This window comes from Malaya genurostris, chromosome 3 (genome assembly GCF_030247185.1).
Source record: "Malaya genurostris strain Urasoe2022 chromosome 3, Malgen_1.1, whole genome shotgun sequence".
NCBI classification, from domain to species: domain Eukaryota; kingdom Metazoa; phylum Arthropoda; class Insecta; order Diptera; family Culicidae; genus Malaya; species Malaya genurostris.
In genome coordinates, this window is record NC_080572.1 from 107,500,959 (window position 1) to 107,522,788 (window position 21,830).

The 21,830-nt window shown below is 38.4% G+C and overlaps 1 protein-coding gene across 21 annotated transcripts in view; it reads right to left on the reverse strand.

Moving 5' to 3' along the window:
- LOC131439075 (serine/threonine-protein kinase MARK2-like) overlaps positions 1-15,138 on the reverse strand; it is a 143,548-nt gene extending 128,410 nt beyond the window's left edge. For 8 of the 21 annotated variants that reach the window (XM_058609642.1, XM_058609641.1, XM_058609634.1 and 5 more), the window contains exon 1: positions 14,136-15,136. The gene's annotated coding sequence lies outside the window, so the exon portion shown is untranslated. Of the gene's footprint in view, positions 1-14,121 lie in introns of all 21 variants that reach the window. The other 13 variants (XM_058609636.1, XM_058609635.1, XM_058609632.1 and 10 more) reach the window with 7 other exon arrangements.
- Between the last annotated feature and the right edge of the window lie 6,692 nt (positions 15,139-21,830).

Below are 21,830 nucleotides of genomic sequence, written 5' to 3' on the forward strand. Positions count from 1 at the left end.
CTAGAAAATGTGTTGATAGTTAGTGAAGGAAGTTTCAACAAATTTTTTATTCTTTTAAATTACTTTACGTTCGGGGATTATGCTTTGTGTAGGCTGCTATCAAAATCATTTGCACTCTGGTAGGTTTTCAATTTCCGAGATTGTTGCGAGCGGTATTTCATATTGAATAATGGAATCACCATAATTAAAGGCTTATATGCTGCCTCTGGTTGCACCCACAACAATATTTCCCATATTGTTTTCATTGTTTCAACGTACAACGAAACCATCTAAGCATGTTACTCATTCGCTTCGTCTACTAGTTGGCAGGTGGTACGAGCATCATCCATATTAATCCGACTTACACAACTCACAACCCCGCCGAGTTCAGCTATGTCGATTGAGCATAAATCACAATTTAACAACAACAATATTCGAACGCTGATATATAAATTGGATTCACATGGCCGAAGACGGCGTAGTCCTTCGTAGTTTTTGTTAACCCTTATGCACTCGAATGGGTACCCGGGTACCTTTTCGAATTTCAAAATAAGAAATTTCTGAGTTAGGTTTAAACTAAGATTCTGCAATTCGGTCAATTCCAAGAACTAGTTGGACCATAACTTCTCATGCTTTGACTTTTCATTTTACAGTAAGGGGGGTCGAATGGGGGGGCTCAAATTTTTTTTATTACGTAAACACCCGAATGGGTACCCGGGTACCCACAAATAAAAATGCTTGTAACTAAGGCAAATTCCATCCGATTTGAATTTTTTCAGTACGGGTAAATTCAGAAATTTATCCACTTTTCGATGGCCGTGTATATTGCTGTAGTAGGTTCTTCTGGTTCCCGTTAATCCGGATTTCCGTAGAATGTTCCGACACTTGTGTTTTCCACCATAAATGTCATTTACTAATTTGAAACTTTTCCAAACCAGCTATTTGAGAAAGGCCGTACCAAAATGAACCTTTTGTAGAAAAATGACGTCATCTAAAGGGTAGTTGGCCTATTCTGGACTTACTCTCATAGAACGAAAAAAAGGAAATATAAATGAGAACGAAACTGTTTGGGAAGTAACTTCGTGATGTTTCGAAATGTTTGTTGCCAGAATTAAAAATTGTATTGCGTGCTCCTCGCAATAGGCCTGAAGTACATAATAATTTTCAAACTGAAGATAAGAAAGTGAAGTATATAAGGGAACATACATAAAGTACGTCACGCGTTTAGGGGGGAGAGGTTTCAAAAATACGTGACAATACATGGTGAAAAGATTGAGAAATGCTCGACAAAGGGGGAAAGGAGTGGTAGAAAAATTCAAAATTTTATGTTACGTACATAACGGATGCCCCCTGAAATATATAAACATAACAACTCAGCATAGCACTTGATTTCATATAGCAATTCTTAGATAAGATTACAAAAATACGTGAAATCCGTGTATAAATGCCTCGATGTCGGAACTCATTTAGGATATCCGGGTTCCTGGGAACCAGGAGCACCATGTCCATCTTTATGGGTACCAATCCCAAAGAGCTTAAGTTCCTGAATCCAACAGTGCTAAAATTACTTCAATCGGTTGAAAAATGCTCAACTTACAGCGATTTAAAAAAATGGGTACCCGGGTACCCATTCGGGTGGTTAAAGGTGTTTTTTTTTTCGAGTGCACAACGGTTAAAGAGGGTATTGCAGAGAAATCAACCAGGATATGAGACCAGACATAATTCCGTAATTTTCCATCACGACAACGCTCGGTCACATGTTGCAACTGTTTTTTACCTTTTTTTATAAATATAAAAAATAGGTATAGAATTCGCTCAAACTTTAGAAAAATTTTCCGAGGCCCGGAGGGCCGAATGTCATATACCAATCGATTCAGCTCGACGAACTGAGCAAATGTCCGTGTGTGTGTATGTGTGTTGTCAACTAAGAGGTCGAGATCTCAGAGATGGCTGGGCCGATTTTGATCAAACTAGTCGCAAATGAAAGGTTTCCCCGTCACCCAGAACGCTATTGAATGGTTTTGAGATCGGATGTTTACTTTTTGAGTTATACGAAGTTTTATGTCAAAATTTTCAGTTTTTTGACAGTATCTGTCACATTTGACCTTGAAAACAGAATATGTTTCCAAACTTAGATTTCGCACGGTGATAGCTATCCAACAAGCCATAGATTGGTAAAACCCGTCCATTTTGAACAGAGATATCGAAATTTTTGTGAAGGCGACTTTTTCCCCTATTCCAGCAGTAGAAGTTTTGAGCGCTGTATGAAAAAGCAATGCTTGGGAGCAACGTGAAACACGATTTTTTATACTGTGACATACAATTGTTTCAAAGTACCAAAAAGACTGTGTGCAGCATCTTTTTTCATGACTTTTTGCCTCGGACCGATTTTGACACGGTTCGTTTTTGGCAACATATTCGTTCGAATATGACATATGTAAACCAGATGATGGCAGAATTTTCGAGTTGAAAGCAATTCCATAATTATATTGATTTAAACTACTTACAGCTAAATGCTGGAAGAACATAACAGCCATATACCATTCGAATCAGCTCGTCGAGATCAGCAAATGCGTGTGTGACAAATAATTTCACTCAATTTTTCTCGGAGATGACTCAACCGTTTTCTACAAACTCGGATTCATATGAGAAGTGGTATACTCCCAAACAAGGTTCCTGAATTATGTGTTTGGTTCCGACCCCTACAACTACAGGATGACATGTGAAACGAAATTTAAACTTAAACTCATTTTTCTCGTAGATGGCTGAACCGATCTAAGATTCAAATGAAATCTAAGAATACCAGCTCTGGAAGTTCCTTAAATTACCCTAAACTCTAAAGTGGAAATTACTTCGACATATCATGGAATGTTTAATCGATTTTTACACTTTTGGATTCAAATTCGATCCGATTTGCAGTTTCGACATAACAGAGTAATGAGTGATTAAAATCTCAAATTGCCACTTAGAACGACGGACATTAGAATAATGTCATGAAAACTGAAACACCGAAGAATATTCGTGCAAAAAACACATGAGGATTGATAAAAAAAGGTATCATCTCACTGCTAGGTGGATTAAGCACGTTTTTTTTTAAACCATTTGAATAAAAGTGATTTAGCAGTTCAAAGCATAGCACTGCCATGAAATTATTGTGTACAGTATGAATCGACTGCGAATTCTGTTGAGACAGAATGGTCAAATTCCACAGAAAGAATATTATAGCAAGGCTTTGCTTTTTGGATTGGATATTTTGCTTTACCATTTTGCCTGTCTACCCTTCTAACTTAAATTTGACACAAAAAATTTTGTTCAAATTTAGTCTTCTCTTCATTAGTGCAGTAGCAGTTCTAATTGAACAGCCAATGCTATTTAGGGATCAGGGTCAATTCACCGAAAACCGTTTCGCCGAATGACATTCCGCTGAATGACATTTCGCCGAAAGAGTCATTTCGTTCGGTGAATTCTTCAATTGTTTTAGTATCATAATTGGAATTCACGTCCGTTTGTTGACATACAATCAACCCATTCGGTGAAACGATTTTTAGCGAAATGGCATTCGGCGAAACGATCGACATCGTAAAATCATTTCATCAAGACAACGCACCATGTCACAAGTCAATCGAAACAATGGCAAAACTACATGAATTGAACTTCGAAATGGTCCCACATCTAACGTATTCGCCAGATTTGGTTCCCAGCGACTACTGGCTATTTCGCACGAATGAAGAGGTTATCGCTGAAACTGAGGCCTATTTTGGGATAAAAGATAAATCGTTCTACAAAAGTGGAATTGAAATGTTAGAGCAGCACTAGAATGATTCCGTTGCTGTCGATGGGGATTACGTTGATGAATAAAATTAATTTTGTTCTCTTTGTTAGGCCCGCGACTTTTCAGCCCATATGTTTACTATTATTGCTCTGCCTCACTTCGGAATAAATCATTCAGCAATAAAACGACGGCCAGCCTATCGCGCCTGTCAACTCGCAGTACTAATCAAATTCCAAGCTTGTCTGCATTAAAACGTATACCAGCGACCTAGATTGAAGTTTCGACCAGTCGCATTGCGTACCATCATTACGAGCATCGAAAATGAGCAGCCAAATCCCTGGTGTATGGCTCTGGAGAGCATGCGACTCTAGGACGATTCGTTCAATCAAAAAATTGCACCATGAATAATTCAACGGCCTAGTTTTGACCCAAAAACACAAATTTGTCCCCTCGGTGGCTTATCGGTGCATTTCATCGGCAGCCGCTGCCACCCGCCGCATCTACATTCTAAGAAAATCAATCATACCTGCACTCAGCGTCGTTGCTTGAAATAAGCAGAGCAGCAGAGTGCTTAAGAACCGGTTCCAGTTGGAACTGAGCTCCAAATTTGTAATTCTAATCTAACCGAACTTAGCATAAATGTCGTCCGCCTTTCGGTCGACCTTCACAGTCCGGACGAACGAGGACTACAACAAAAGCGAGTCAAAGTCTTGATTCGCAATTGCGCGAGCCCGTTCGTCTTCACTCGTCCACGAAGCGAGCCGTCCCGGGTTCCGTAAGGAGTGAAGAATTGACCGTAATCAATATAAACAAGCACTAATTGAATAATGGAAAACAGGGACGAATGTATGGCTTTTAAATTGGCAGAATTTGCCCTATTGCGGTTGCCGTGTGCAACAACGCAGCACTGTTGTTCCGGTTCGGTCCATTCGGTAAGTCCGGCAGCGCGCGAACGATGACCGAAGTCTGTGTGTTGCTATCAGCTGTCGGAGTTGGGTATCTACTTTGAGGCACGCACCGCCACAACGTGCCTTGATCACTTCGTTACAGTTGAAGTTACACACAGTGACGATTCAATTAGTATCGTATTCTCAAACTCTGGACCAGCCAGGCGATATGTTTGGTTTGTTTGTTCCCGACGATGGCAAGAAGAGCAAAATATGAACAGTCATGTCACATCCGCATGCTTTCGGTCTAGCGGCATCAGATGCGGAACCGCTTGAACTGCGGAGCTTCAGTATAGCACCTTTAATTGGATTATGTCTCAACTAGAGTTGCAGGGAAGGTGCACTTTGTTACACGCGTGTGGCTTCAACCATGCAACCATTAGTTGCCTTGTCGGAGTAGTATAGAAATGAGATATGAAGCTTCAATCAGTTCCGAAACGATCATCAGTGACTAATTGATTTAGGATTTCGTGCTCGAACAGGTTGGCTTGAGTTTGTTTTATTTATGACTAACGATGCCACGTCTGACGTGAATCATTTCCCATATTTGATTTGAGAAGCGATTTAAAAAAAAACATTCAATCGAGTAGCGAATTGGAACTGCTCGAAAATCAACTTTGTTCGTGTTGAAACGCTGTGAATAAGCGGTTACTAGAAACGAAACTTCACAGCGACCGTGATTACACCGCACACACACACAAGCGCAACCGTGTTAACTGCCAATTATTCGCCAGACAGAACCAGTCCTCATTGCGGAACTCAATTTCCACTCGATCCGTTTGTTATTTGATTGCTGATTGCCTTCAGCAGCAGGTAATTTCTTTCTTCCCGCTGCAAAGTAGAACAAACCGCAGGCATTAAAGCTAGCACCCGGAAATGACCCAGAGGGAGAAAGAGAACAACTTTTACAACCACGCGGGCTCATTCGACGAGCAAGTCGGATTCGAACGCGCCCGCGCCCGGTAGCGGCCATCGTGGCCGAACATTCCGCACTCTGGCATCTAGCAGCGAGTGCGGTTTTCACATGCAACACAAAACCGAGCAGTAATAATAGAATCGTATTGGCCAGCTTTTTTTTAATTTCCCCTTAAGCCTCCCGCGCCACCACTTGGCTCGTTCGTTTTGGTGAGCTAAGCTAGCTCGGAGATTGGTGTGTTCTATGTTCGTACAACTCGTAGCCGGACTCAACCTGCTGTCGACAGCCAGAATGTCGATAAGTCAAAAACTGGTTGCGCACACCGGTCAGCTAGACCACGCGGAGAATTCGAAAAACGTACCTACAACTTGCATCAGCAGATTCAGGTGTGGGGGGGGGGGGGGGGGGAAAACGCACGTAACCGAACCTTTTGCCCAATCGGGCGGGTGAGTCAGGCGAGGTCCGATTTAATTCACTTTCTATTCTTGTGCAGTCAGATCGAACGAAAGTGCCAGATAAATTGTGCGGTTTGTTTTTTCCCAGCGACGGTGAATGGTGACACCCCCGGTATATCTCCCTTGGAAGCAGTGCTCTGTGGGTGAACTGCGCAGAATTGATGTGTGCATGTACGTACGAGTAATGAGGCATTTGCATCTCTGTAGCGCGTAACACAAACGTCGAATGAATGCGGTAATTATTTTGTCATTACTAGCAAACACTGACTGACTGACTGACTGTTCGCTGTATGCATCCGCAGTCGTGAACTGATTATACGTAAATTCATTCTTTGTTCAGTTAACGGAGGTTCCTAAATACATGAAGGGAATCGGCGCTCGGTGCACGCATCAAACAAACACAAACACGGTTTGGTGAATAATAATTATGTTTTCGTTCAGCATTATTTACTGAAACACTTTATCAAGCATCGATGAAACCAACAGTTCTTTGATATTTTGCTAAGGTAAATTGTTTCTACGCTCGAAGCTGTTGAACAGAATTCTAAAAGGGATGTGATGACACCATGACATTTCAGATGGCCTAGAAGAACTCACTTGGTTTTAGAGTTGTCACAATGGATGCATCAATCTGTCAGTAATTATTCGAAAAAAAAAACGATTCTCAAAAAGGACGAAGATTCTTCCGACTTTCGGTTTATCACTTCATGAAATAGACTGGTGAAACCTGGAGCTAAATGCTGGCTTAAAGTAAGTTCTGTATACATAAAAAGATCGATAATTCGCGATTCCATAAGTTTGAAAAGTCAATTAATTATTGCATCACAGTAAAGCAAAGCCGTGGTATTACATTCCTTTTGTGAGGTTTGACCTTATGTTTCAAAACGACTTCACAGCCGATTGATAGCGTACAAAACGAACGCTACGAGCCAACTGTCGCTAACAATCTTCCAGGTCAGAGTTCGAACATACGACAACTGGGTTGTAAGACCAGTGCCCTATGCATGCAGTTCGAACGAAATCTCGAATGTTCCTCTCGACAGAGCCCATTAGCAACCGTACAGTGAAAACGAACACGCAATCAGCGCATTTCTTCATTTGCTGGATGTCCCTGACTGTCCCGCCGCATCGTCGAGGTCGTTGATATCAATCATTTTGCTCATGAAATCCTGGATAATAAGGCATGAATTCATGATTTTGAATGATGGCACCGGCAATAAAGACTGTCCCAGAAAGTATGGACGCAGCCAAAAACCGCTGCCATTTCGCAATCGTTCAGAATCTGTCAATTTTTATGGCTGCGTCCTGTTGTTTACACTCTTCTCTAACCACTTGTGCAGCTGTTTATTCGTTTTCATAAGTTTGTTTCGAAATGCGTGGACTTTCAGCAGAACAACGTCGAAAAATTTTGTACAAATGGTGCACAAAACGCAGACTGTCACTGAGAAAGATAGCAAAAATGGAAGGATTAAGTGAAAAAGCCGTGCGAAATGCAATCAGGAAGTTCGGTGAAGATTGACCTACTGAGGATAAACCGAAAACGGGTCGAAAAAAAGGTCCTGCTAACCCTCAGTTGGATAAACGTGTACTGAAGGCGTTCGAGCGAAAGAAGGAGGTTTCAGTTCGAGATGTGGCCAAAAAAGTGGTCACTCCGAAGTCAAATGTTCTTCGTGCTAAAGAACGTTTGAATCTTCGAACCTATAAGAAGCAGAAACAACCAAAACTTAGTCCGAAACAAGAAGCATCGATCAGGCCGTGGATTCGATCATGGACGACGAAACCTACGTGAAACTCGATTACATATCCTTGCCGGGACCACAATATTAAACGGTGCGAGAAGGGCAAGTGTTAAACCAGTCCGAGACATCGATTGAAGTCGAAAAATTTGGTAAGAAAGCTATGATCTGGCAAGCAATTTGTAGCTGCGATAAGATTTCGAAATCCTTCATCACCACTGCTTCAATGAACAGCAAAATATACATCAAAGAATGTTTAAAAAAAAACAACTTCTACCCATGATTTGAAACCACAAGGACCCTGTTGTCTTCTGACCAGATCTTGCTTCTTGCCACTACTCAAAATCAACGGTAGAATGGTATACTACCAAAAATGTCACTTTCGTCCCAAAAGACATGAATCCACCAGATTGCCCACAACTTCGATCAATTGAGGAATTTTGGGCATTAACAAAGGCACATCTTAAGAAAACATGTCTCGGCAGCCGAAACCATTCAATAGTGCGAAAAAGATTGGAAAAAAGTGTCAAAACTTGTCACCAACAAGTCTGTACGGAATTTAATGAGGAACGTTCGTAAGAAGGTGCGCCAGCTAGTCTACAATGGCTAAGTAGCAAATGTTGAGAATAATATTCTGTTGTTGTAGTATAATATTATCAGTGTATCGAATAAAATTTGAATATCCAACACTTGTGAAATATTTACAGCGAAATCAAAGTGCGTCCATACTTTCTGGGACAGTCTTTAGATTTTCTAAATTGAAATCATCGTCGAATGCTGGGCTCGATGGTATCTGATCGGTTGTTCCTTTTTCCAATATCGATACTGTTTAATTTCTCCTCAAACTCAGATACGTTCCCAGATATCTGAAAGAAATCATATATTTTCTCATTATTCATAAAAGGAAATAATTCCGACGTCCTCAACTACCGAGAAATAACTGCTTTGCATTGTGTTTCAAAACTATTGAAGCTTATGTTATTGATTATTAAATACATATATGAAACTCGATATGATTTTATACCCAATTGATCAACCTCATTTATTGAGAAAAAGAAAGAAAGTTGGCATGACTGGGAGTACGATACGGTGCTTAAGTTTGCCCTAGAAAAAGTCTAATTACAATGTGTTAAACAACTTATAGTGAAGTGATTGATCGAAACAGGTATTTTGAGTGCTAGTGACAAGTGTGTGTTGATGAGTGAAAAGTGTTATTTATTAAATATTGCTGATTCTCGAAACTAAAAAATGCTCAAGCGACGGAGAGTGTGAATTTACCGCCCGAAAAAATAAACGATGTCAACTAATGCGAATTTAAACGCCCAAAATTAAACGACGTCAACCGATCCAAGCGCCATCTGCATATCATTGTCGGTGTTATCAAATTTAGACGGAATGTGTGAAAATGTACAAGTAAATTGTGTGATTCAAACTGAAAATCATTGGTCTACAGCAAACCCATCCGCGAGTGTTGATTTTATTTTTTCAGTAATGGTGTGTCATCCCGCGTTGTTTACAGCAATACTAATAGGAGAAGCACACACTTAAAAAAACCCTGTGATTTTACATCTTATTAGATGCACATAAATGGAGCGTCGCAGTATTTTAGTAGGAAGCACATATTAATACAAAACGCGATAGAATTGCAACGTGTTCTCGGTAGCCGGCTACCTAGAGCAATAAACACATGATAATATTATCGTGGCCATTTACGTTATTGATCAGTCCATGTTCTAAGTCAGTTTAGGTTGCACGTTGAGCATGATCTACGACTCCCCAAGTATCATGCATTTGGTTCAATATGCAATTTCAACTGGTTTCTGATCAATCATGAGAAACTCACGGGCGGTCAACTAAGCTAAGCTAAGCTCCAAGGTGAATGACCAAAATGGTTAAAGATGGGGTAAAATAAATGATAAAAAAAAGCTAAGCTAAGCTATAAATTGATCAACCTCATTCATTATCCGTTCGTTAGAAACCCCTTCAGCAAGTAGAGTAACATAACCTGCAAGTTACAAAAGTTTTAAGTTAAATTTGAATGAATTTCTACGTTTTTGTATGTTCGCTCCAAATGGCAAAAAAATGCAAAAACAGCCTATGAGATCACCAGGACTTTCATTTTAGTCTAAGTTTGTGAAAGTCGATTCAGTCATCTCTGAGACAATTAAGTCTGTTTCCCTTTTGAGTGTGACCAACGTTTCCGGTACTTCCGGAAAACCACAAACTGAGAACTGGTATAACCAAAATCGGTTCGTTTAGCTAGCAGCTGGCATAACCTACAAATTGGAGCAGTTCTTTATGTTTTTACATAATAGTCTTTAACGATGCTGGCATTCTTAACACTCATCACCCGATAGCTCCGGAACCGAAAGACGGATTCGGATTAAATCCAGAAACTTCATATGGTATCAAAAGACCATTCTTTTGAATTAAAGTTAGTAGAAATCGGTTGAAAAATTTCTGAGAAAATTTTGTGAATTTAATTTTTCTATTTTTTGCCACTATTTCCGGTGATTACGGTATAGGACTTTTAAGACCGGTATATTTGATGTGAGTTTGTGTGGTCACCAACTTACAAGACCTGTGAACTAGAGAAAATCGTTAGCTATTGTTGAGAAGTTATCCTATATTTACCCTCTAAGATTGTGGGCCCGGGGGAACGTGGCCTTCTGTAAAAGCGGTCCTGGAAAGCATATTATGTGCAATTTTTCGTTGTAGTTCCGAAACCATAAGTCGAATCCGAATGAAATTTGCAAAAAAATAATAGGACTACAGTGCCTTCTTCAATTTGACTCTAAGTTTGTGAAAAGTTTGTGAAAAGCATATTTATGTCACATATACACACATACTTTGTGCGATTTCGACGAACGAACGAATTCGAATGGTATATGACACGGTTGGATTTTCATAATTGCATAATATTTTTTTTCTGGGAAATACAAAATATATTGAAACAATACTGACGAATGTTATAGCAAAATAAATATTTTGCGAAAAAGTTACCGTAAAGACAGGACTCGAACTCGTAACTTCGTCTAACAGGAAGAGTCGTTTTGCCAATTAAACTGCCCTGTATGTGAACCACACGAAGATGCAACCTAGTTGAACAGACGAAACCGAGCGCCACGCAGACATCCTATCCTCAAGAGACCAGTCCTCATATTGCATCACCAGTGTATTTTACTTATGACTTCTTTCGCCGTGGAATTTGATTTTCGGGTTCCAAAGACTTCGCAGTCGATTCTTAGCGTACAGAATCATTGTATGACTACGGTCATACTGCCACTAAGAGTCCTTCTGGCTCGAGGTTCGAACAGATGACTACTGGTTTGTGAGACCTACACATTGAACCTCCAATACAGAAAAGGATAAATTTTCAGCAACAGAGTAAAATTCTTCTTTCAATAGAAATGTAACATTTAAAATGTAAATTTACACTTTTAAACAATTAACTACCCCTAGTTGTTATCCATTTAGGATTGAACCGCTTTGGCGAACTAGTAGTTCAATTTAAACTGTTTTTCACTGACGGGTCGAGGCCGAAACGTAAAGAATATTGGAAATGGTAATGTGTCGATATCGGAAATCAATTCATAGTAATAATAACTATTAACTATTAGTAGTAATAATAACTATTTTCGTTCGAGTTTTCGGTAAAAATATTACACTTCGATTAAATTCAATGTAAACTATTACGTTTGTACTGCGGATCATGTTGAGCCGCTATGGTGTACCACCAGTTTAAGCTGAACTGTTTTGCACAGATGAGCCGAAGAGGAGTGTGACTGTTATTGTTTTATTACTTCATAAAATATTCCTTTTCAAAATTAGCTAACGTTTATGTGATCCTAGTATAAGCGGTAAGTGCAGAAAAGCTAAGAGATTATGTAAGGTACACACTAGAAAAAATTGAATATTACAGGTCAGGCCCGTACCCAGGATTTCGTTTCGGGAGGGGCCCAAAGATAAAAAAATAATGTTACTGAAGATTACTTATACAGCTAATTCTCGGTGTGTCTTTTACGGGTGTTTTTAACAGACACTTTAAACTTTTCCACTGAAACTGTTATTGTATTACATTATTGTCTGAGATCTTCTAAATAATTATATATCAGTTTTTGATTTCTGGAGGGGCCCGGGCCCCTTGGGCCCCCCCTCTGGGTACGTGACTGTTACAGGTCTCCTAATTCCTCATACGATTTAATTCAAAAAGACTTAATTTGTCAAATGACAGAAAAATTCACTTGTAATGACTTAATGTTAGAATAGCTTGAATTTTACTGGCTTCGACTGTAACTTGCATTCTGCTAGCGTGCGACTGTATGAATTTAAATGCACCTTTTACCAACCAAGCAGATGTATACTTCTGTGGCTCAGTCGATTAACAGACGTACATGCGATCCAATGATTCTCGGTTCAAGTCGCAGCGGTTGCTATCAGTATTTTTTTAATTCAACGAATTTCATGTCATGGAGTTTTAGACACAATATTGAATGATCTTCCACGTGAATTTGCGTGAACTGCGACGCTCCATTTATGTGCATCTTATAAGATGTAAAATTACAGGGATTTTTTTCAAGTGTGTATGGATTATTAAATTCTAAAACAATCTTCAAATGTGGACAATAATTAAGTTATTAGAGATTAAAATCGAATCAACCTGTTTTTACTCAGAGCTTTCATTTTGAAAAAAAAAACTGTTGAAAGACTCAAATGGAACAAAGAAATTACGTATTTAATAATCACAGAAAATTACGTATTGTTCCATAATAACACGTATTAAAGAAAATGTTATCAGTAACAATATTTTAACAACTAATGTTCGCTGAGTTGTTTAAGCCGAATTTGAAGAGCAATCAACTTTTGACGCAGAAAACTTTAAAGTGGGGAACTTACAAATTATCTTTAGCGGATTTATTTATTTGTAAATTTTATTTTAGTTTTGAACCAAACTTTTCAACTGTACTTGAAGCCTTAATTAGAAAAAGTAGAACAATTTTCTTCGACCTAATTTGAGGCGCTTATAATAACGTCAAAGGTATTTGCATCATACATTAATCAGGACTTTTTTAGAATTCTCACACCGGCAAATCATCAAGTTCATTTTAAATTGATGAACGTAAAATATCAACTGGTTTTGTACAAAAAAATGAAGTTGTATTAAGATCATATAAAACTCAAACCTATCCAAAAGTAGTAGAAACGTGTTCATGAAATTTTAAGAAACTTTTTGAAAAAGTCCAAGGGTGCAACTTTGTGGGAATACCAATGCGCTCATCAGCTAACGAAACAAAACTTGTATGAATCAATAAGAAATCGTGTTGAAAGAAGTTGTAAAGACGTTTCAAATAATTTTTTTTTTTCTATTTATGAATACATCCGAGTTAAGGTGTGAACTGCCTTTGCACATTGAAATCAACCTACAGTTCCCCGTTGAATCATCCCATCTTCCACCATCATCAGTATCATCGATTGAAAGAATCGGTTCCACGGTGATGACTTCACGTTTGAATAAATATTACCGCCTTTTCGAAGTCACTTTATTGCGAACATTTAGTCATTCTGCGGAGAGCAAAATGTGATTCCTCGACACTACCAACACACACACATACATACACAATCCCGTGTCAACCCACGGCCCCAGAAGAGGTGAAAATAAAAAAAAGTCTGTAACCTGACTGGAATGGCTCCTGTCCAAACTGGTCAAAAGTTTTTGCCACGATTTTCGAACTAGCATTTCGTTCGTTCGGGGGACTAGTAGTGGAATCGAACACACGAAGTATCGATTTAAATTGAATAATTTAACTTTTTTTTCTGTACTGTAGTACAATTTATCGTACTGCCAGCAAGACGCTTAGTGTTGCTAGTCCGACAAAAAGCTGCATTGATCCGCAATGTCGCATGATAGCACTGATGATGATGATGATGATGAAGGTAATATACTGATTGATGGCCTCATCTTTATGGTCCCAAACAAGAATCAAAGGGGAGAAGATTGGATAATGATACTCTGAAATTTTTTTGGTGTCTCTTGGTTGTTTTTCGAGATTGAAACGTCCGACACAAGCGTCGAGTCCAACCATGCAATTTTTTTTTCTCATTCGTATAAGTCAGTAGTACCAGGAACCGGTTTCCCCATTGTGGCAGATTCGTTGTCGCTGCGGGTCAAATTAAAAGGGCCAGCTGTCATGCTGCTGGAATGTGGCCCGTTCGGGTTTTATCTCGCGTACGGTGGAAAGATTGCTTTGTTGTTACTGGAACTCCGACACGGAGTTGGACAGAAATCGGATACACCGTGCGTGGAACGCAGAATTACAAATGGCTATTCACTTTTGATTGCTCTTCTCGCGGAGTTAAGGAACACCTTCAATATTAGCTGACTTTGATTCCGTTTGTTTCAATTAGCAAATCCACTCACTCGCACTCATTTGTAGGTATGTAAGCACTGGAACGAGGCACCTTTGGTTTTCGAATATGCACTTTTGAGGGCACTCGCACTCAAATATTTCGCGTTTTTTTTTTCTTTTTCGTCGAACGTCGAGATCAAGCACTTTATCGTTGATGGCGCTGAATAGCTTCGGAACAGATTGTAAATCAGATTGATCCCACTCGGTCGCGCAAACGATCTCGACGACACTCTTCTGTGGGATTTACTCACTACTACTACACGTGCAGCACTGGGTTGATCGTCGTTGATTGCGAATCAAGGTGATACACGACTGGAGCCAGGCCTACGCTTCGGAATAACAAACCGCACCGAAAATAGACTGTCGTGTCGTACAATATTTCTGCTCACTTCACGTTAAGATAAAATTTTTATGACACTGAGTTGGACTGTTGATGCTTGTAAAATAATTGTTCGCAGACAAAAAATCTTGGATCACAGATAAGACTATAAAAATTCACGTAACTATTGATCTCGCTGAATAACTACTGTAAAATTTGGTAGATTTCGAATTGACAACTGTTATGCAATCTTGCTCTGGAATTGGCTCCTCGTCCCACGGTTCATTAGCGTGTAGTACCGAGATACGACCGTTTCGTTCCGAGGTTCACACGACTTTCTAGGACACCCCCGTGACACTGCTGCTATCCTCTGTTACAGCACGGGAAATGCGCCAGCTTCACAGGCACCGCGTAGTTCTAGCACCGTCGCACTGTGACACTCTGAATGAAGAAAGTTCGCCACTTTCGGCCGTTCGTTCCAACCGCGGCCTTAAGTTTCTTCTAACACTGAAACCGCCGATTCCGTACATATGCACGCGCGCCCGCTTCCGAGGCCTACCGAGGGCAGAATGCCGTACACGCTGAGTTGTTGCTGTTTTGGGCCTGGTGCGACCGTTTGCCAGTACCCCACGTTCTTCACCTCCTCGGTCACTGACTCAACATCACTTCGCTTACTCATAACACAGACACACACACGGTTAAACTCACTCTCGCTCTCCGTTTTTTCTTCTTTCCGTTGCTGCTGCTGCTATATCTCAACTCAAGACTCGTTGTTGTAGTTGTTGTGTTCAGTCTCGAGCACCAACAGCAAAACATTCATTCACATATCGGGGCATTACACATTTTCTCATTCAAGCGAGAGAATCAAAATTTTTCCTTTTGTCTATAGTTGCAAATAACTCGTTTCTCTTTCATTCACCACTAGCAGGGTTTATCGGTTTGATCGAACCGATCGGTGCACTCTCGAATTCACCACCCACCGGAATGACGCAGCGGTGGTGACTACAGAGCAATATATTCATAGAATTAACCCATTTGGAATATACTAAATTGAAATGAGAATGGGCCAAATATAACCGATTAACCGCCATGTAGTTTTCAAGATGAGCTTGTTTGATGTCAACTTTCATAGGTGAGCAGAAATGTTTGCTTTGATCAATGTTTAGGTGGATCGTTGGATGAGGGTTTGAGCTTTTGTAGAAGCGGTGTGTAAATTGTAAAACTATCAGCCTAAAAATCATAAAGTGTCGAGTTCTTTAGAGAAAATAAAAGTTTCTTAAGTCGTCCAATTGATGAAGTAGTTGAGAGGAGTTTAGTCGAACTAAAGTAAACTACCTGTACATGCACTTTGTGTACGATTGAATGTGTGAAAATTTATCAGGAACCAATAATATGATCTTTTAGAGGGTTTTGGTTGAAACTAATCGCTTAATGTCTTATGTTAATAATCATTTTTATTTTATTACGATCTGTCTTACACTCTTTGAAACGGTGCACGTTTCAATTGAATTGCTATTGAAGCTTAACCTATCAACAAAATCAACATTAAGGGCTGAGGACAGTACCGTAAAGTGGTAGGTTTTTTGCTATTTTCCCGTTTCGTGTTGTATTTTTTCTGACTGAAGAACTGCTGAAAATTGGAACGCTCGGAAATACTTGTTCATCGCATATCTCGACTTTGAAGGCTTGTATCATAAATCTACCTTGACAAAGTCTAGATAATTTAGTTTCGATGCGATTAGTATATAAAAACACATATGTTATCGCGATAAAAATAAAGTCTTGTATTTTTCTGTGAAACAAAGTCAGTTTCAATGCATCCGCCATTTTTTCGCTTTGGTTTCCTGATAGCATTCTGAAAAAGGAGAGAGAAATAAAATTGGCTCGACAAGGCTGCCAAACACGTCTGTGTGTATTATATATCATTGTATATAAACACATTTTTGTTTCGCATCTCTGTGAAAGTTGAATATTTTTTCATTGTTCATTGGAATCTAAGTAATGTTCAACCCATACAGTATTGAGAGTTGTCAATATTCTTTGCATATTATAATAATTGTATCTGCATTTGCTCAATTTTTTGTATTATCAATTGTGACGAACAACGTTTCCAAATTGTGGAAATTTATTTTCAAAATCAATATTCAATTATACTGTTTATAGCGCAAAATTCTCTTCAGTGATGAGGCGCATTTTTGGTTGAATGGATACGTCAACAAGCAAAATTGCCGCATTTGGAGAAAAGACAATCCACACACCGTTCAAGAATTACCGATGCATCCCGATTTTTGTTGATAAATCTTCAAGATATGGATGTGGACGAAATGTGCTTTCAACAGGATGCTGCCACTTGTCATACTGCGACCGAAATAATCGACTCATTGAAAGAATATTTCAACGACAACATTATTTCGAGAAATGGACCGGTGAATTGGCCTCCGCGTTCGTGTGATTTGATGCCACTCGATTACTGTTTGTGGAGATACGTGAAGTTATTGGTTTATGTGGATAACCAAGTAACGATTGATGCTTTGGAAATCAATATTCAATGTGTCATTGCTGAAATACGCCTTCAAATGCTTGAAAAAGGGATCGAAAATTAGACCTCCTGAATGACCTTTATGAAAAATAGTCGTAGCGGCTATATAGCCGAAATCATGTTCAAATATTATATGCCAAGAAATTAACCATCAATAAAAAAAATTAGCCATTTCATAATTTGGCATGTGTTTTATTTAAATTTCAAATCAGAAAGCTCTTCATTACATTAATACATTCGATCATTTCCTTCTGGACGAGTTATTATAAACTCGCATGATAATAACTCGTCCAGAAGGAAATGATCCACCTAGCGGTGTACTATACTAATCATTCTTACGTATATAGTTCAAAATAATTTTCTTCAATCTTCAAAGAATTACCGAAATCAGTTAGTTTGACCGTCTACTGATAACAATTATCAATTGGAGAAGATTTGAGATCGATTTAGAATTTTTTTACGGTTTTTCGCCTTTTTCAGTGATGGTATAAAATTTTTAACACACTTTACCCTATATTCCCGGCTCCGGAATTCAAATCCGAATGAAATTTAGAAACCACAGGACCTTTCATTGAACCTAAGTTTGTGAAAATCGGTCGCGCCATCTATGAGAAAAGTTACAACACATATTTTCATTTTTTTTTTGCACATTTTATCCCATAACCCCGGAACCGGAAGTCAAATCCGAATTTAATTCAGGAATTACGTAGGGGACAACAGGACATTTGAATCTAAGTTTGTGAAAATCGGTTCAGCCATCTTCAATAAAAATTGGTGCACTTATTTTCACAATTTTTTGCACATTTTACCCCATAATTCAGGAACCGAAAGTCGGGACCAAACAATATTCAGGAATTTTGTATGGGACCACAAGACCTTTCATTTGAATCTAAGTTTGTGAAAATCGATTCAGCCATCTCGGAAAAAAGTTAGTGCTAAAAAACGTTACTTACACACATACGCACACACACATACACATACAGACATTTTGCGTACTCGATGAACTGAGTCGAATGATATATGACACTCGGCCTTCCGGGCCTCGGTTCAAAAGTCGGTTTTCACAGTGATTGCATAACCTTTCTATATGAGAAAGGCAGAAATCGTTTACATACAAATTAATACTTTTTAACTACAAAACAAAATGGGTTATAATTGAATACAACTATAAAACAAATATGTATATTTCCACTATATTTTATATTTATTTACTACATTTTATTGATATGTTTAGAGTAATATTTTGACCGGATAAGTTAAATATGAACCAAATTTATAGACCCCGAAACAAAGGTTAATAGAATTTCAGAATTCGATCTAATATCTTTACTATACTATTATTATTTAACACAAAAAATGGATGAATTGTTGTATTATTGATTAGTTTTAGGTAACTAGCCGAGAAGAAAATGATTTAGTTTGTATTAATTTATAGTGTAACTGCTCTCTGTTAGCGGTAGCAAAATGATCAAACATATAAAGTATTTTCCTGTTATTTGGTCAACATAACGCAAAAGCAGTACGGCAGATTCATGTACCAGGAGTACAAATATGAAACCACCTTTTTTTTTACCAAAAACACGTTCAGTTTGTAGTTACTATCACTATCGGGTAATTTATGGTTCCCACACCGAAGTTTTTTTTTCGTCTTTTGTGGCAATGCATTCATTGATTCATTCATTCTCATTTTTATATGAAAAGAAGCGTTTATCATTGACACCAGTCAATATATCCTCTTTTCGTTTGGGATTCAAGAAATAGACATTCATTTCACCTGTAGTAACAATTCGATGCAAAATAGTCTTCATTTTGTACCTGGTGAGCAGCATTTCACAAATGGTGTTACGCTTTGTTTTCTGTCTATCAGTCAATTCATATGGTACCCATTTTCCGACCTTCAAAATAATTCCCATGGCTTTCACACGCAAAAAAATTATTTGCGGGGTCACATTCAATTATTCTGCGAGTTGCTGTTGCGTTTGGACATCATTTTCGTCCAACAATACTTGCTATTTGACGTCCTCAAACTTTTCGTTTCTCACGTCAAAATCACCACTTATAAATTTCCACTTTTTGCACTATGTTCCACCAGCAGCATGCTTACCGTAAGCTCTCACAAGCATTCAAAGTGATTGGGAAGTTGTTTTATTTGATTGGTAGCAATGATTTCCGCAGATCGTAGTATATAGGCACAAAATTCGGCTTTTTCAGTACAGTAAAAAAATCGGTTGCTGTGTAAAACTTGAATTGATGTAGGCCGAATGATGTTTCCAGTTTTCAGAATGAACAATTTCCATAGTTGACAGGCTTGGACAGTCCATACATTTGCTGTTTTGATTATTTAAACCTTTTGCCTATTGAAATTATTTTGATTATTCTTCTCATGTGTAGTTTTGGCAAAACATATTCACCGGTTAGGAGCCAGCTACGGGTTCGAATCCCGTCGCAGCGGGAACATTTTTGAGGTTTTCATTACATAGTTGCATTCGCATGTCATTTTTTCAATCTGTTTTCCTCGCTAGATACTGAATCCAAAACACGAAATATTCTTACAAACTCGAAGAAATAAGGAAAATTTTTTCCAACAAATCAAGAAAAAAATAAAGAATTGTTTGTTGAACAAAATGATAAATTAGTAAAATAGAGTTACCATATTTGAAACATTGAAACTTCTGCAATTGTAGTCATTAACGACGTGGAAGTAGGAACCTATTTTCGATACTCCCGGAATGGGAAACTGGGAACCGGTATAACCAAAGTCTGTCCAAGGAGCCGACACAATCAACAAGATCGAGTGTTTACGTTCTTCGACATGTTTATTACTTATCATTCTGTAATACCGGAACTGGAATTCCAATCTGGATAAAAGTTAACAGGTATCTATGAAACTGTAAGACATTTCATTTGGATCAATGTTTGTGAATGTTTTATTTTGGAGTTTACGATAATTGTTTCCGATACCGCCGGAATCGGAAACCGGAGACTTTTATTTTATTTGGTCTTCAAAACTAAAACTAGAGAAATTGATTGACTGATATAGGAAAAGTTTTTTATAAAAAAGCACTCTTGAAATTAAAATACTATAACTAATCATCCTGCAATTACAGAACAGGATTCCAATAAAATTCAAGAATTTCCAAAAGGGTTCTAGGACCTTTCATTTAAAGTCGAGTTCACATTTTTTTATTATTTTCTGCACATACCACCCTGTAATTCTGGAACCGGAAGTCCAGCAAGAATTTTGTATGGGATTATACATTGACCAAGCATTGGCTCACCTATCTTCGAGAAAAGTAAGTACACAAAAATGTTACATACACGCACATAGAATTTCTCTCTGAAAGAAATAATTGAAAGCGCTTTACACATCCCAAACGCTGGAAAATTATCAAAACCCATTACTTACGGTTCCAAGGGGATGCTGTGCATTTGGGGTGACATTTGTTATGACATTCGTATCCGAAAACATGGGAACTCTGCTATTGAGCATTTACGTCTATGAATCAAGTATTACGCCAGAAAGGTTCAGAAACTAGAGCAAATCACGAAAAGGCTATCTTGATCCACGATAATGCCAACCGCACTTTGCAAAGCTTGCCAAAATATATGTTCAAACGCTGACATGCGAATTGCTACCTCACTCGCCTTATAACCCAGTTACAGCACTTTCAGATTTCCACTGTTCTGAGACACGAAACCACCAAGTTCAGAAAAGCAGTCAAGAAATAGTGTGCAAGGTGGGCAAACATTGTAGATGGCCATGAACAGTAGTTGGAATTTTATACAATAGAATCACGATTTTTTCGACCTTTATATCCACAAGTGTTAGATTTTTGCAGCCGACGTTTGGACGCTTATAATTTTGTAAATTATTGATATACTTATTACCTTTGCCTATGAATCGAATCGAACTCATCCAACGAAATTCTTTCTAGTTTAATGGGGACATATACTGCCGTTCTACGCATAATTGTCCCATACATATAGGAAATCCTATAGAATATGGGACAATTATGCGTAGAGCGGCAGTATAGACATAAACCAATCTGAACCAGCCAAAGTCAAAAATTAAATTAGCACGTTTGTTTTTCACAGGCACAAGAATGATAGATCTGAGCACCTTAGAGCTAAAGCAATGGGCCGAAATTGAAATCGCAGTTTTGCAAGCGAATTTATTCAAATGAGCAAGGCAAAGTAAAAATACTGCATTTCGATGCGGAACTAGATTTTTTAGATTCAATGGAATCAAATATATCATCGTATCAGAACAAATTGGCTCAAGTGGCACGTTACCTTCATCTGCTACTATAAACTGACACTAAGAATCCCATCTGTTCGTGGCTCGACTTATATCCTGAACCGTCGAACCTCTTATTCAAGTCAGTCAAAGTGAAGTTATGTCTTAATATTATAGAAACAAATTTTAGGTTTGACATAAGGATTTGTTTATAAAACATGCGCAATCGAAATGGCGCAGCAAATTCATTCATCTGAAGTGAAATAATGTTAGGTAAAAAAACAGTGCTCAAGGAGAAAATATCTAGCGTTATGCTGGAATTGTGTTATTTTCATAAACCAATCCAAAGTAAAATTTGCGGGAAAAGATCCATTAGAAAAAGATATTTTTTTTCCTAGAATAATGTTCCATTACCTTACCGTCTCGTTCATTTACATAAACATACTAGTAAGGTACGGTTAGCACATTCTCTGACCATTCCAAGTATCAACACATCGTATACATATTAGTGAGAAAGAGAGAG